Below are 14,241 nucleotides of genomic sequence, written 5' to 3' on the forward strand. Positions count from 1 at the left end.
AATTGCTATCACTTTTGCAATAACACAAATAAAGATAATCCGTGTTTATTTCTGTCCCAAGTATCAGCTTTTTCATAAAATAATGACCAATCTCGCTTCAGCTGTTAGTTTCGTAATTCAGTTCAGGAATTTCGTCGCAATTTCAACTGCTGTACTGGTACATTTGAATGTCAGTGAGAGGAATATTTGTAAACACCGTTGTGTTTTGGCAACATAAGAAAATTTTAACATGGCAATAAAAATTAAGTATTACAACGACCTATGTATTACTCAGACCTCGTAACTGCTGGCACTTCTTTGAAGACAGAAAAAGAAGTAGGAAGCCTAGGGAATATAAATGGTCACTTCTGTCGCAATTTGGGCGGAATTCTATACACAGTGTATTTATAATAATGGCTAGCTTGGACTAAACCTTGCCAAAGGATTGTATTCATGATTTTACTTCTATACCGAGCGAGGTGGCGCAGGGGTTAGCACAGTGGAATCGCATTCGGGAGGACGTCGGTACAATTCCGCCTACGGCCATCTTGATTTAGGTTTTCCGTGATTTCCCTACATCACTCCAGGCACATGCCGGGATAGTTCCTTTGAAAGGGCACGGCCGACTTCCTTCCCTAATCCGATGATCTCGCAGTTTGGTTTCCTCCCCAAATCAACAATTTATTTCTATACCTCAATTACCTGAGGAATATGAAAAGTGTACTTCTTTGTTCACAATCACTGGCGCACCCTGGTGTCCTTAACGCAAGTCAAAACCCGCTTTGTTTGACAACTTTCGTGTTTGTAGCAAAGTGTTTACTTTTTTGACCGCAAAATATCGTCTGAGACGAGTTGTTGTGAAATGGAGGGCTTGAGTGCCGTCGAGTTGTGTGTTGTGTGAGAAGCTCTAATCTTGCAATTAAAGGTCAGCTTTCTTATCTGAGACTATAGTAAACGTGTGTCGCTGTGTTAATTTGAATCTTACAATGTAAATGGAAAAAAAAAAAAAGAAAAAATGTTCGTACAGCACCTGAAGTTTACATGAAAGTTGTTTAAACAGGAACTATCCTTGTATTCGGTGTAGATCGCAATGCTTAGAAAGTTAATAGTTCCAGTGTACGAGAAGAAGCCCTTCCAGGCTGCCGATCCAGGAAGTTTAAACGTTCGAATGAAATTTGAACGTGAATGTACAAGTTCATGCCTGACAAAATTGATAATCGCCCTAGTGCAGTAGACTTTTCTACGTTTGTGTACACCGCACCATATCATAATCAATGTTTCCTCCCTTATCGGCATCGATGTTGTGTGAGAGGAAATCGGACAGGCTCAGACCGATAACCAAACAAAAGTATTTGGACCGAGGTTTCCAATTTGCCATACCGTACGAAACTAAAGGCGGTTTAGCCTGCCATGACCCTAAAACAACCTTACAAAACTGTCTGCAATGAACTATTCGAATTTCTTCTTATCTATATTTCATTTTTATTTTTTATCTACAGTAGCACGTAATGCTCCTGTTATTGAACACGGTAAAAACGTTAGAGTTGTACACAACCTTTTCCATAAATAATTCCTTCAATTGCTTCATGATATAAATCTATCATAATTCTAAATCTACTCAATTTCTAATTGGACATGGTGCAGTAGGCTGTTCTACAAGACCATATATGCACTTGATGGAGTGTAATCAGTGTCACTGCAAATATGACTGTAAGAAATTTTAAAGAGACTTACATTGATTTTCTTGCTTTTTAAGATTTTCTTAAAAAGTTTCAAACTTATGTGGATCTACCCTTCTGGCACTGTACTGTATTGATGCGAGTTAAGAGGTCATTTTTGTTCAGCCTGATATTATGTTAGTATCACAGTATCCTTGAAATTTTCTGCCTTACTCAGTTAAAAGTACTGTAGACACTAGGAGTGCTTGTCTGTATAGAAATATGGCGATGAATTTATATTCACTGTTGTGATGAAATGAGATTTGCATGATTCCATTGTGTCACTTCCATTCATTATTCTACTGACCTCCTGTCAAAGTAGTGAATGATACTGAAGAGTTGCCTAAAATACACCTTAATTTAGGTGGGAATGTAAACATCTTAGGCACTCATAATTATTTCCCTGGCAAGGTTTCATTGCTTGTAAGACCTAACAGCTTCTACTTAATTTGCCATTACCTTAACCATTACATTAATTCAAGGTCATCTTGTGGCCATGTTACAAAGATTTCTTTTAACCAGTTGCCACTGGTTTATGCTAATTGAAACTGTAAGTTTATGTGGATCCCTATTCCAGAGAATATGAAAATTTGATATGACACTCACTGTGTTATTTATAATTCGCTGTTTATCTTGTGCCCAATACTGATTTGTGACACATTTTACAGATTGCTGAAATTCCTTACCGTCCTTGGCAATAAACAGGTTATAGAATGAACAGTAAGGGGTCCCATAACAACCCCAAGGCACCTCATATTTGATTGTGCTCACATGTAATAGTATTTCAGTGTCTACTTTGGACTTACAATAATATGCCTCACAGTGGGAGTTCTTTCTGATTACTAAAGGAAGAATTGGGTCAAAGGAACCGTCTGCTTTGACGTATGGGTGTTGTGGTGTGTGACGTAAGTCGTGGAGTTTATGAGTTGGTTGAGTGTTTGTAGTTCATGACATAAGGTTTGGAAGTTTCTTCAGTGAGTTATCAATTAATTTTTTTGTTTTTGTGCTTTGCATTCTTGTTAGGCGTTATTGGTTTGCTGTTTGTGGTGTGGTAAGATGTCTAATTTACCGTGTGGCTTCTGTTGTTAGGTATGGATATGACGACGAAATATAAGAGCGCTGTGTTGCAATTGGAGATGGGGGAGGACATGTTGCCCGTTATTAAATTCCTTCCGTTATTTGGACTAATCTCTGAGATTGTGAAGTGTAGAATTTGTCGTGAGAACATGAGGTTGACCAGGCTTCCAGTCTCTCGGACCAGAGATGGGTACATGTGGCGGTGTCAGAGAGAGAGAGAGTGTGTGTGTGTGTGTGTGGGGGGGGGGGGGGCGTGCGTAGTCAAGTTTTATTTAATTTTAGGTTTAGTTTCAGGTGTTGGTGTTTTGGTATCGTCAGCTGTGGTTGGCCTATATAGATCCAATGCCCGTAGGTTTTGTTAATGTAGCGGAATTTTGTAATTTTCTTCTTTTTTTTCATTTTGTGTGTTTTGGGAGTGTGGTGTTTTTTTTTTTTTTTTTTACTGTTATATTTAGCTTGTCCACACCCTAAAACTCCCAATTTCCCGCTGTTGTCCCGTTAGTTTGTTTATATTTTTGGAGGGAGATGTTATTGTCTTATTTATGTATACTTTTGTGTTTGTTGCCATGTAGGCCTATATGGAGGGATGTCATAGGTGCCATATTGGATACACTTAGAATAGCCATTTCCGCCAGATTGATGATGTCATGGGTCAAAGCAGTTGGGTGTTATCGGACACTTCAGTACTCCCGAAGAATTGATCCTCCTGTTGGGGACGCCCCATGTGCCATAATGTTCAGCTTTATCAAGAAGGCTTTTGAAAAATGTAAAAATTTCCGTGCTAATTGTTTATTTTTCATCAGATTTGGCGCGCAACTGAGGCATTTGTACATCGTTTTCTTCACTGAATTTGCCATTTGGGACTCAGATAGCATATCATTCTTATCTGATCCTTTAACTCTGGATATATTTTAGAAAATACTGATGGGAATTTCTGTCAACTTATTAAAAGAGTTAATTTTTTCCTCATTGAAAAAAAAGTTATGTATGATTTTCGTAGTTGGTTGTCTTATGTCTAAATTGATGTCTGGTATCCATGCTAGGTGGTCACTGAGTCCTGCTTTGAGTAGCTACTTTAATATGCTATGTATAATAATATTTGGTCAAAGGGTTTTCCTGAATGATGTGCTATTCTTGTGAGAGTGTTTACATAGTTATTGGTATTTATGAGTTTGAAATTGCATCGCTGTTCCCTCTTATATTGAGGAAACAAATGTGGAAGTCTTCACGGATTACACTAGCATATGTAATGCTAGATTTAGATATTTTGTTCAAGAACTGCTAAAGCCTGTTCATGGACAGGACAGTGATGGCTATAAGATTTACTCTGGCAATTTCTATTGCAGCTAGTTCAAAATCTTATTCTACTCAAAATTCTCTGTACTTGGGTAAAGTAATAAATTCAATGTTATGTTTGATAAAGATAACTCTAACATGCTTGAAGCTTGTTTTAGAATAATATCTGCTAATTTAAAAGTTTGACAGTGAAAGAAGCCGAATTATTCCTGATTCAGGCCAATATTCTGAGGTACAAATTATTGATATGCAGCCTATATCAGTTACTTCATTTTTATTAGAATTTCAAGTTCATTTGAATATGAACTAAGCATTCATGTGATACAGTTATAGAACTGAAGCATTAATTGCCTGTTTGGTTTGAGTCATGTTCACAGTGTCTGTGACCTTTAGTTCTAGTTCTGCTCTTCATGGGATTGGTTTGCTTCTGAATTATTGGGATGTTGCTAGTTTGTAGGCATTGCTCTTGTGGCTTCTTCTTCTACCAGCCCATCATGGGATCCAACTGCAGTTAAAAGAACTTCATTAAAGGAAGAGATATATATATATATAAAAAACAAAGATGAGGTGACTTACCGAACAAAAGCGCTGGCAGGTCGATAGACACACAAACAAACACAAACATACACACAAAATTCAAGCTTTCGCAACAAACTGTTGCCTCATCAGGAAAGAGGGAAGGAGAGGGGAAGACGAAAGGAAGTGGGTTTTAAAGGAGAGGGTAAGGAGTCATTCCAATCCCGGGAGCGGAAAGACTTACCTTAGGGGGAAAAAAGGACAGGTATACACTCGCACACACGCACATATCCATCCACACATACAGACACAAGCAGACATATTTAAAGACAAAGAGTTTGGGCAGAGATGTCAGTCGAGGCAGAAGTAAAGAGGCAAAGATGTTGTTGAAAGACAGGTGAGGTATGAGTGGCGGCAACTTGAAATTAGCGGAGGTTGAGGCCTGGTGTGTGTGTGTGTGTGTGTGTGTGTGTGTGTGTGTGTGTGTGTGTGTGTGTGTGTGTGTGTGTGTGTATATATACCTGTCCTTTTTTCCCCCTAAGGTAAGTCTTTCCGCTCCCGGGATTGGAATGACTCCTTACCCTCTCCCTTAAAACCAACATCCTTTCGTCTTTCCCTCTCCTTCCCTCTTTCCTGATGAAGCAACTGTTTGTTGCGAAAGCTTGAAATATTATATATGGTGAGTTGCAACTTTCCTTCTCATTATATTGTAACTATTAAAGAGAATGAGACTATCTTAACCAACAGTACGCAAGTAGGTAATGTATTTAACAACCATTTCTTAAGTGTAGGTGAAAAAATTTGTGAGAATAGTTCAAAAGAAAAAGCCAGGCAGTACATGGAAAAATCAGCTTTGAGAAATCTTGGTCAGATTAATTCTCACCTAACAACATCTTGTGAAATAAGGAAAATCATTAAATCTTTTTAAAAAATAAATGTTCTGTTGTAGTAGATGACATATCCAACAAGACATTAAAACAATTTGTAGCAGTTACAGATGTGGCTTCAACCAGCTTTCCGTTCCCAATACTATCTGTGCATTATAACCTTCACTAAGTGATACTATTTCTGGGACCTTTCCTTGGAAGCTCCTGCAGTTTACTAAAATCATATTAGTATTTTCTATCTCTGATCTGTGAGGACCAAGATTCTCTGAGGTCGCTGTGGCTGATTTAACTGGCAAATCGTGTTTGACCCCAAGGGAGGGATCCTCTAACCTGTGTGCACGCCATACGTACTCCACTACCCTAGTAGCTGCTTCCTGAGTGTAGTGCATGCCTGACCTATTAATAGGAACCCTACAATTCTGCACCTGATAGTGGAGGTTGAGAAATTCGCATCCGATACTGTCACAGAGGCGTCTGTGCCTCTGGTTTAGATCTTCCATTCTGCTCCAAACCAGAGGACCACGATCAACCCCGGGTACGATGCTATAAATAGACAACTTAGCCTGCACCCCGCGTGCGTTGCTAGTTGCCTTCACCAAATCAGCCAGCCGCCGAAAGGAGCCGAGGATGGCCTTAGAACCCAAGTGGCAGGCGTCATTCGTGCCACTACATGAGCCAGTTGCACCCAGTGCACTCGATAGCCGCAGGCAGCGCCTCCTCGACATCACGGATGAGACCTCACAGTAAACATACTGAATGCACACTGGAATTTTTTCTCGCCTTGCCTGCTATCTCCCTGAAGGGCTCCATCACCCGCCTAACATTGGAGCTCCCAATGACTAGCATACCCACCCTCTGTACTTGTCTGGACTGGGTAAGAAAATTGACCACTGGCCCAACAGGAGAGGCATCCCATGCTGGCTCAGAGCTAGTATCAACACTGGGAAGCACCTCATACCTGTTGCTAAGACGTGGGGAGCTGCATGGCCTGTTCCCTCTTTTGTTTTCTGCCCAGTGACACGCAAACCCACCACTGTCTGCCACCCACTCTGGAGTGAGGACAGACCGGTCAGGTGTCGCGTATTGGAAGCCGCAGTGATGTCTGGGCCACCAGGGGATTCCAGTGACTCCAAAGGTCTTGTCACTGATGCCTTGATATCTCTGCAACTGTGAGTGTTAGCTAGAAGCTTGTCAGCAGTAGCCAAAGCAGCTACCAGCTGTTCACGGACAGCAGCCAACTTTCCTTGTGTCCGCTCACAACAAGCACAGTCCCTAGCCATATCGTACTGTGTATAAAATAGATATAGAGTCTCAAATGGCGCTACTGAGTTCGAAAATATACCAAAGGAGAAGAAAGGAACACTAAAAGTTGGTGTGCAGATTTCTCACTGAACTCTGAGACCGCAAGGTGTTAAACAGAAATAAATTTCTCTACATGGAAAATTTACGCTAGAAAGCCGCCCTGCACAAGGATATTCTCAAGACTTATATATATATATAAAAAACTATGATTAATTTTCTAACCACTATTCTACACAGTAAAATACACACATACAGTTCACTTCTTTGCAGAAGCATGTGAACAAAAAACAAAGACTAAATTAATTTACAGTTTATCACACAAATGCTACTGCTGCTCTGCTTTGCCTCCTCTCAGCTCGGCGGCTGCCGCTACACTGTTGCTAATTTTGTCATGGCTAGCTCTCCCAAGGATTGCAACAATTCTTCTAGGGAATGTAGTCTATGCTGGTGGCCTTGTTTCAGCTTAGGTCATTAAGTGCTCTGTTAAATTCGTCTCACTATGTCATATTTCTGATCTTGTTGTCATAATTTCTTTCCCATGTCCATAATATAAGATTCACTCCATTGCATAGCCCTTCTACTGTACATATTCCTCTCCTCTTTCCTTCTTTGGTTAGTATTGCCTTGCCATCTGAGCTCTTGATATAGATACAGCTGCTTTTCTTTCTCCAAAAATTTATTTGATTTACCTTTAGGCAGCATCTATCTTTCCTGTAGTCATCCATGCTTTTGCAGCTTAGCATTTCTGCTGTAGCCACTACTGCTTTTTCATTTTACTGTACCTGTCAGTATTATTTTTTTATAGATTTTTGTATCCCTTTTAGTCTATTTTATTTGCTTCATTTTTATATTCTTTCCTATCGTCAGTTAAATTCACTATCTCATGTGTCATTTCGTATTGCACCTTTGATTCTTGCTGCTTCACTACATTATGTGTCAATGCTACATATAATCTTCTATTGGATTTTCTCCCCCTGTTTCAGCCAAAAGTTTCTTTGAAACTCTCAACAACCTTTGGTTATTCCAACTTGTCCATGTCTCATCTCTTTAATTTTCTACCTTTTCGTAACTTATTTAATCTGCAATTCATAACCAATATTAAGTTTAATTTTTTATAGTGAGTGACCTGTGAGTGCAAGGTGTAGGATGTAGTTTTCATTTGTGTGTGTGGTTACCATATGAGATATGGGAGGGGAAAGAAACCACGTACCACAATCTGGCAATACTAAGGAGGACACTGAATTTAACCTGAGTTACTTGTGTTTAAGCATTCACCCCCCTCCCCTCCCCCCCCCCCCCCCCCCCCCACACAGAGAGAGAGAGAGAGAGAGAGAGAGAGAGAGAGAGAGAGAGAGAGAGAGTGAGAGTGAGAGCTGCAGTGCTCTCTCTCTCTCTCTCTCTCTCTCTCTCTCTCTCTCTCTCTCCCTCTCCCTCCCCCTCCCTCTCCCCCCTCTCTTCCTGCCTTTTCCTCTCCCTTCCCCTTCCTTTTCCTCCCTCCCTCCCTCTCTCCCTCCCTCCCCCCCTCCCCATTCCTCTTTCTCCCTCTCCCTCCCCTCCCCTAGCCCTTCTCTCTGTCTCTATGTGCATGTTGAAAAATGTGTAATCTGAAGTACTGTGTTCCACTTATTTTTTAGAAATACTGTGCTCCGGTTATTTTTTATGTGCATATCCACTCAAGACCTACTGTCTGATGCTCAGTAGGAGCACTTCTAACTGAAACGGATCCCGTAGTGGGTAAGAATTCTTCTAAACATTACCCCTCAAGAAGGCTCACAGCTCTTTTGTGAGTACGGGATTGGCAAGCAAGGGTCCCCAACCCAATTCAGTTTTACTTCCTTTCCAGTGCTCCAATTTTACTCTTTGATTGTCATATTTTCTCATACTTATTCTGTAGGACAGATTCCCTGCTGACAACCTGTTACACTCATAGAATATTGGCTTTCCACAGTTTGTTCTTCTATTTTGCACCACATATTTAGTCTAACTTCTGTTTGATGCCGAACTTTGAGTTCGACCTCCATCTTTCCAAATTTCTTTTACAGAATGTTTGGGGTAGGTTACCCGATACCCAGCATTGTAGCCTGTCTGTGTGGGTATTGTCAGGGTAAGAAGGTAGCAGGAGTGCACTACTGATGCCAGTCACCTCCCTGTGCATGCTGAGAAGTACATACCTGTCCACATGGAGGCACTGGGACTTCGGCCACTGGCCAACATGACAGTCTGCCCTGGCTGGGTGGTTGCACATGGGAGAATCCTCTTTCAGAGTAGGCAGCATCATGGCAGATATTCAGCATCATGAAACATCCAAATTTACCAACTGATTGCTGCACAGGCCTCAGTCCAGTGCTGATCTTTATGTCCCTAGGAACATCCCTCCCTGCCCACGCCATGGAAGGAAAACAAAACCAAGTGACTCTCCTCAGTTTCTGATTTGTATCCATACAGACAGAGGGTGTCTCCCTACTAGGCCAGTGTTATTTGTGGGGAATATTGTAAATGTGTTTGGTGAATTATGGAGTGGTTCCATCTTTATTAAGACCGCAAATAGTACGCAGTCCTGAGCGTTAATCTCTTGTAAACAATTTGGTGGTGTGCCTGTTACCAAAACACCGAGCAAGAACCTAAGCATGGTACAGGAATTAATTTTTCACTGGAACCTAATGATGCAGAAGGATGAAGAACTACACAAACACTTGGAAATACAAGGGACGCACTTTGTAGGTCATCCTCACTTTTGAGCCTCCAGAGAAAATCAAAATTGTGATTTAATGTTGTGGCGTTAAGCCACGTTTCCTGCCCCTGATGCTTTGGGCGTCTTCTGGATGTACATATGACCAAGTTCGTGGAGAATTTGGCTGACCACTTCACAGAAATTCACCATGTGTGCTACCACCTGCCTGTCAATTGCAGGACCGACCAATCCCCCCAATCCATCAAGTATGCTACCATAATCAAAGAATGCAAGCTTCAGTAATTGAAGATCACTTATTGTATTTTGAAGCTCAGAAAAAACAGGATAGTTGTATCCAGGCAGTAGAAAGTTTTCTGTATCCATCCCAAATCTCCAGACCTGACATGTTTTGCAGACAATTTGTTTGGCAGATGTAATCACTGTTTTAAAAAGGTCCATTGATTGCTAGTAAAAAGAGTGTTTACATGTTTTAAGGGAACCATGTGCTATAAGCTAGAATTTTCTTGAAATGGCAGTAGAGAAATACTAGCCTTCAGTGATGCAGATGGGAGAAATAAAAGCAATGGCAGATACTCTATAATGCATTTGTGCATAAAAATGTAAAGTTCTTTAATCCTGTGATCTAGTAGAAAATAAAAAACTGTTGCATTTTCTACTTTTGAAGCTGAACATATGGCTTTGTTCAAGATTTACTGTGGTTAAGACAACTTGTGTCTGAGGTAGATCCAAATAGTGTCATAAAGTCTCTTAAAATACTGTATGTTGTGATAATAAAGGAGCCAGCCATTCAGTTAACTAAAAATCTAGCAAAACATTGTAGATCCAAGCATAGAGATAAAAGATATCACTTTATAAGAAGGCATGTTGAGTCATATTGGACATCTGCCATCTGAAGGAATGTTAACTGATACTTCCACAAAACCCCAAAGTACTGCTAGAAATGAAACACATGCAAGAAACTGTGGCCTTGGAAAAAAGCTATGGAGTGACTGTTCGTTTGAACTTCACATTGTGTGTCAATATCAGTCTAAGGGTATGTGTTGGGATATGTAAATCAGTGTCGACAATTTTCTGTTTGCTCCATGTTTTTACTGTTACTACGTGGTTGTTATCTATTTGTTTATGCGTAGTCACTGTAGTTCATGTACTGCTTTTTTCATTCAATAAAATGTAACCTGTTGCAAAGCTTTCACAATAATTTCACTAAAAATGCTCAACAGAACAGAATGAATAGTCTTGATAAGATATTGTAAGATAATAATCAGCAAAAGTAGTGCAAGGATAGTGGGATGTAGCTGTAAGAAGGTAAGGAAGTGGGACACTAAAAGCTGTAGAAGAGTTTTGCTATTTTGGCAGCAAAGTAGTTGATGGTAGCAGAGAGAGAATATGAAATGCAGTTTGCCAATAGCAAGAAAAACTTTGCCGAAAAAGAGAAATATTTTAACATGTAATATAAATGTGTTATAATTGGTTGGATAAAGAAAAATCTACTCATCAAGTGGCGGCAGGAGAATACAAAAGTTATGGAAATGTGCAAGCATTTAGAGACAGTGGCTCCTCGTCTTGGCAGAAGGGTTAAAGAAGCAGGGATGTTTTTTCAGTAATTTCAGTTTTGCGTATTACCCTATCTTTCCCCTGTAAGCTCTCAGGTTTTCAAATCTCATCTGGTGCAGTCCTCAACAGTCTTTCATTCTCATTCTGTCTGGTAAGTCTCTTTGGACCTGGAATCCTGGGTGACTTTTCCATACCTCTTCCCATTTCGTAAACTACACCAATCTTTTTCTGTCGTCCCTCTTCTTTCCGTTTGAACCCTTTTGCCAGAAGAAGGGTCCACTAGCTCCAAAAGCATGCCAATTTCCATATCTTTCATATGTGTTTTTTGCTGCAGCCACTTGCTGAGTAGATTTTTTATACATATAATTGTATTATATTTTCAAAAAATTATTATTATTATTTCAATGCAAGTATTAGGAAGTCTTTTTCTGAAAGTATTTGCCTGGAATGAAGCACTGAATAATAAACTATGGTGCAACATAACTGAAAGAAGGGATCGGTTGATAGTACACATCCTGGTGCTTCAAGGAATTAGGTCATTCCTTTTAATTCTAATTCCTGCCCAAACAGGATAGCCACCAGTGGACAACATATCTGCAGTGATGAGATCTCCCTTGACCAGTATGTTGAAAGTCTCACGAAGACCTTAACTGACAGGCAGTATTCTCCAAATGTTGTCCATAAACAAATTTCCAGTGCCATATCCTCACTCACTCCCAGTCCTCCCACCAAAGGAGTATTCGCCTGGTCACCAAGTATGAGGTGGAATCCAAAATTTTCAGGACTGGTGCTGCCATCTGGAAAGTAGGAGTAGTAGATCTTTGCACCACTAGGTGGTGAGAGCTGTATATCTGATGAGTCCATGTGTGGAGTGTCATTCAGCTGGGAGGATCTGTTGTGTGTCCACAGTGATTTCCGTAATACTCTGTGTTTGGTGTGTGGCAATTTTACAATGGATCGGTGAACAGAACACCTTGTGTGTATCAAATTCTGTGCAAATCTTGGGAAAAGTGCTACGGAGATCCTTGCAATGATTCAACAAGTGTTTGGGGGACAGAGCATGAGCCGTAGGCGGATGTTTGAGTGGCATGCTCGGTTTAGGGCCGACCGTACAGACGTCAAAGATGATGCTCGCGCTGGAAGGCCCGTTACCCGCACAGCAGCAGACATTATTGCCAAACGTCAACAAGTGGTTTGTGTGGATCGACATCAAACCATTCAAGACCTTGTGAATGAAGTGGGTATTGGTCATGGGACATGTCAAAGAATGTTGAGTGATGAATTGGGCATGCATCGTGTTGCTGCAAAATTTGTGCCAAGGATCTTGAATGCCCATCAGAAGGCACAGCGTGTTGAAGTGTACATGGACCTTCGTCAAACCGCATCTGATGATTCAACCTTCTTGTCACGGGTTATCACCGTCGACGAAAGTTGGATTTACGATTATGACCCAGAGACAAAGCAACAATCGTCCCAGTAGAAGAGTCCGGGCTCTCCAAGACCCAAAAAACTGAGACAGGTGAAGAGCATGATCATCATTTTCTTTAATACCAAGGGAATTGTGCACAAAGAATTCATCCCACCCAACCAAACAGTGAATTCCGCATATTACTGTGACGTTTTGCGATGGCTCTGTGAAAATGTGCGGCGACGACGGCCCGAACTTTGGCGTCAAGGGAATTGGCAGCTGCGTCACGACAACGTGCCCTGTCACACGTCCTTGCTCACCTGGACCTTTTTGGCACTGTACTCACCAGATTTGGCACCTTGCGACTTCACGCTATTCCCAAAACTGAAACTCAAGTTGAAAGGCCGTCGGTTCGACACTCTAGAGATAATTCAAGAAGCATCGCTGGCGCTGATAAACACCCTCAAAGAACAGGACTTCCAGGAAAAGTTTGATCAGTGGCAAAAGCACTGAGATTGGTGTGTATGTGCAGATGGGAACTACTTCGAGGGTGATGGTGACCATTAGTCCAAAGGTAAGGTTTTCAGTAGATGGTAGCACCAGTCCCGAAAATTTTGGATAGCACCTCGTATAACCCTGGACTGGAACAGCTGCACCATACCCTTTTCCAGGACATTGATTATCTCTCATCATGCCCTGAAATGGAGGACTTCCTACACAAGATCCTTCCCAATCCTCCTAACGTGGTGTTCCATCGCCTAGCCAACCTGCACAACATCCTGGTACAGCCCTGTGCCACTCCCAGTCACTTGCCACAGGCCTTACATCCATATGGCAAACCAAGATGCAAGACCTGCCCAATCCACCCACCCAGCATCTGCTGCTCCAATCCTGTCACAGGCTTATTCTGTACCATTAGAGGCTAGCCACCTGTGAAAGCAGCCATGTTATATACCAATCCTGCTACAATCACTGCACAGCTTTTTATATCTGTGTGACTACCAATGAGAAGTCTATCAAGATGAATGGCCGTTGCTAAACTCTTGCCAAGAGCAGAGTTGACTAACCAGTGGCACAATATGCATCTGAGCACAGTATGCTCAATGTCAATGGTTGCTTCGTAACCTGGACCATCTGGATCCTTACTTATACCACCAGCTTCTCTGAACAATGCAAATGGAAGTCATCTATACAATACAACTTCTGCTCACATAAATGTCCTGGCCTCAATCTCCAGTAACCATTGTCACCACACCCTCCACCAACAGTTTCCCCTTCCTCTGTCATGTTACGTCCTCCCAGTTCACCACATCACCTTCAGCATGTGCCACTCCCTGCTGCTCTGACAACTGTGCATCACTTGTCCAGCTTGAATACCTGCCACTCCTCCCTCCAACATTCCTAGCCACCAAACCAGCTGCCTCCCTCCAAGCCGCTAACCATCCATCAGGTGTGTGTGTGTGTGTGGGTGTGATTTACTTTGACTTGTAAAAAGATTACTCTGAAAGCTAGCAAGTTTTCTTTCTTTTTGTGCATGCATATCGTCGACTCAAAGTTGCTGCCTTTCGGTGACTGGTCTCCTTTAATCCAAAGGTATTTAATTCTTATTTTAAGAAACTTCCAAATGAAATTTTGCTTGCAGCAAAACCACACTACACGGAATTTGAGCTCAGGATACAAAAAAGTCACTACAGGTGGGTTTCTCTCATACTGGAGTCTGAATGACCTTCCCTTTCCACTTAACTTTCCCCAACATGCCCTCCTCTGCTCCCCGATGAACTGTTAATCTGGAAACCTAGGTACTGTGTCAGT

The 14,241-nt window shown here is 41.4% G+C and overlaps 1 protein-coding gene across 3 annotated transcripts in view; it reads left to right on the plus strand.

Moving 5' to 3' along the window:
* Positions 1-711: 711 nt before the first annotated feature.
* LOC126484170 (structural maintenance of chromosomes protein 6) overlaps positions 712-14,241 on the plus strand; it is a 198,795-nt gene continuing 185,265 nt past the window's right edge. Inside the window, exon 1 of one of the 3 annotated variants that reach the window (XR_007587821.1) lies at positions 712-904. The gene's annotated coding sequence lies outside the window, so the exon portion shown is untranslated. Of the gene's footprint in view, positions 905-13,048; positions 14,023-14,241 lie in introns of those variants that run through there. The other 2 variants (XM_050107576.1, XM_050107577.1) reach the window with 2 other exon arrangements.

This window comes from Schistocerca serialis, chromosome 6, assembly GCF_023864345.2.
Source record: "Schistocerca serialis cubense isolate TAMUIC-IGC-003099 chromosome 6, iqSchSeri2.2, whole genome shotgun sequence".
Taxonomy (NCBI): domain Eukaryota; kingdom Metazoa; phylum Arthropoda; class Insecta; order Orthoptera; family Acrididae; genus Schistocerca; species Schistocerca serialis.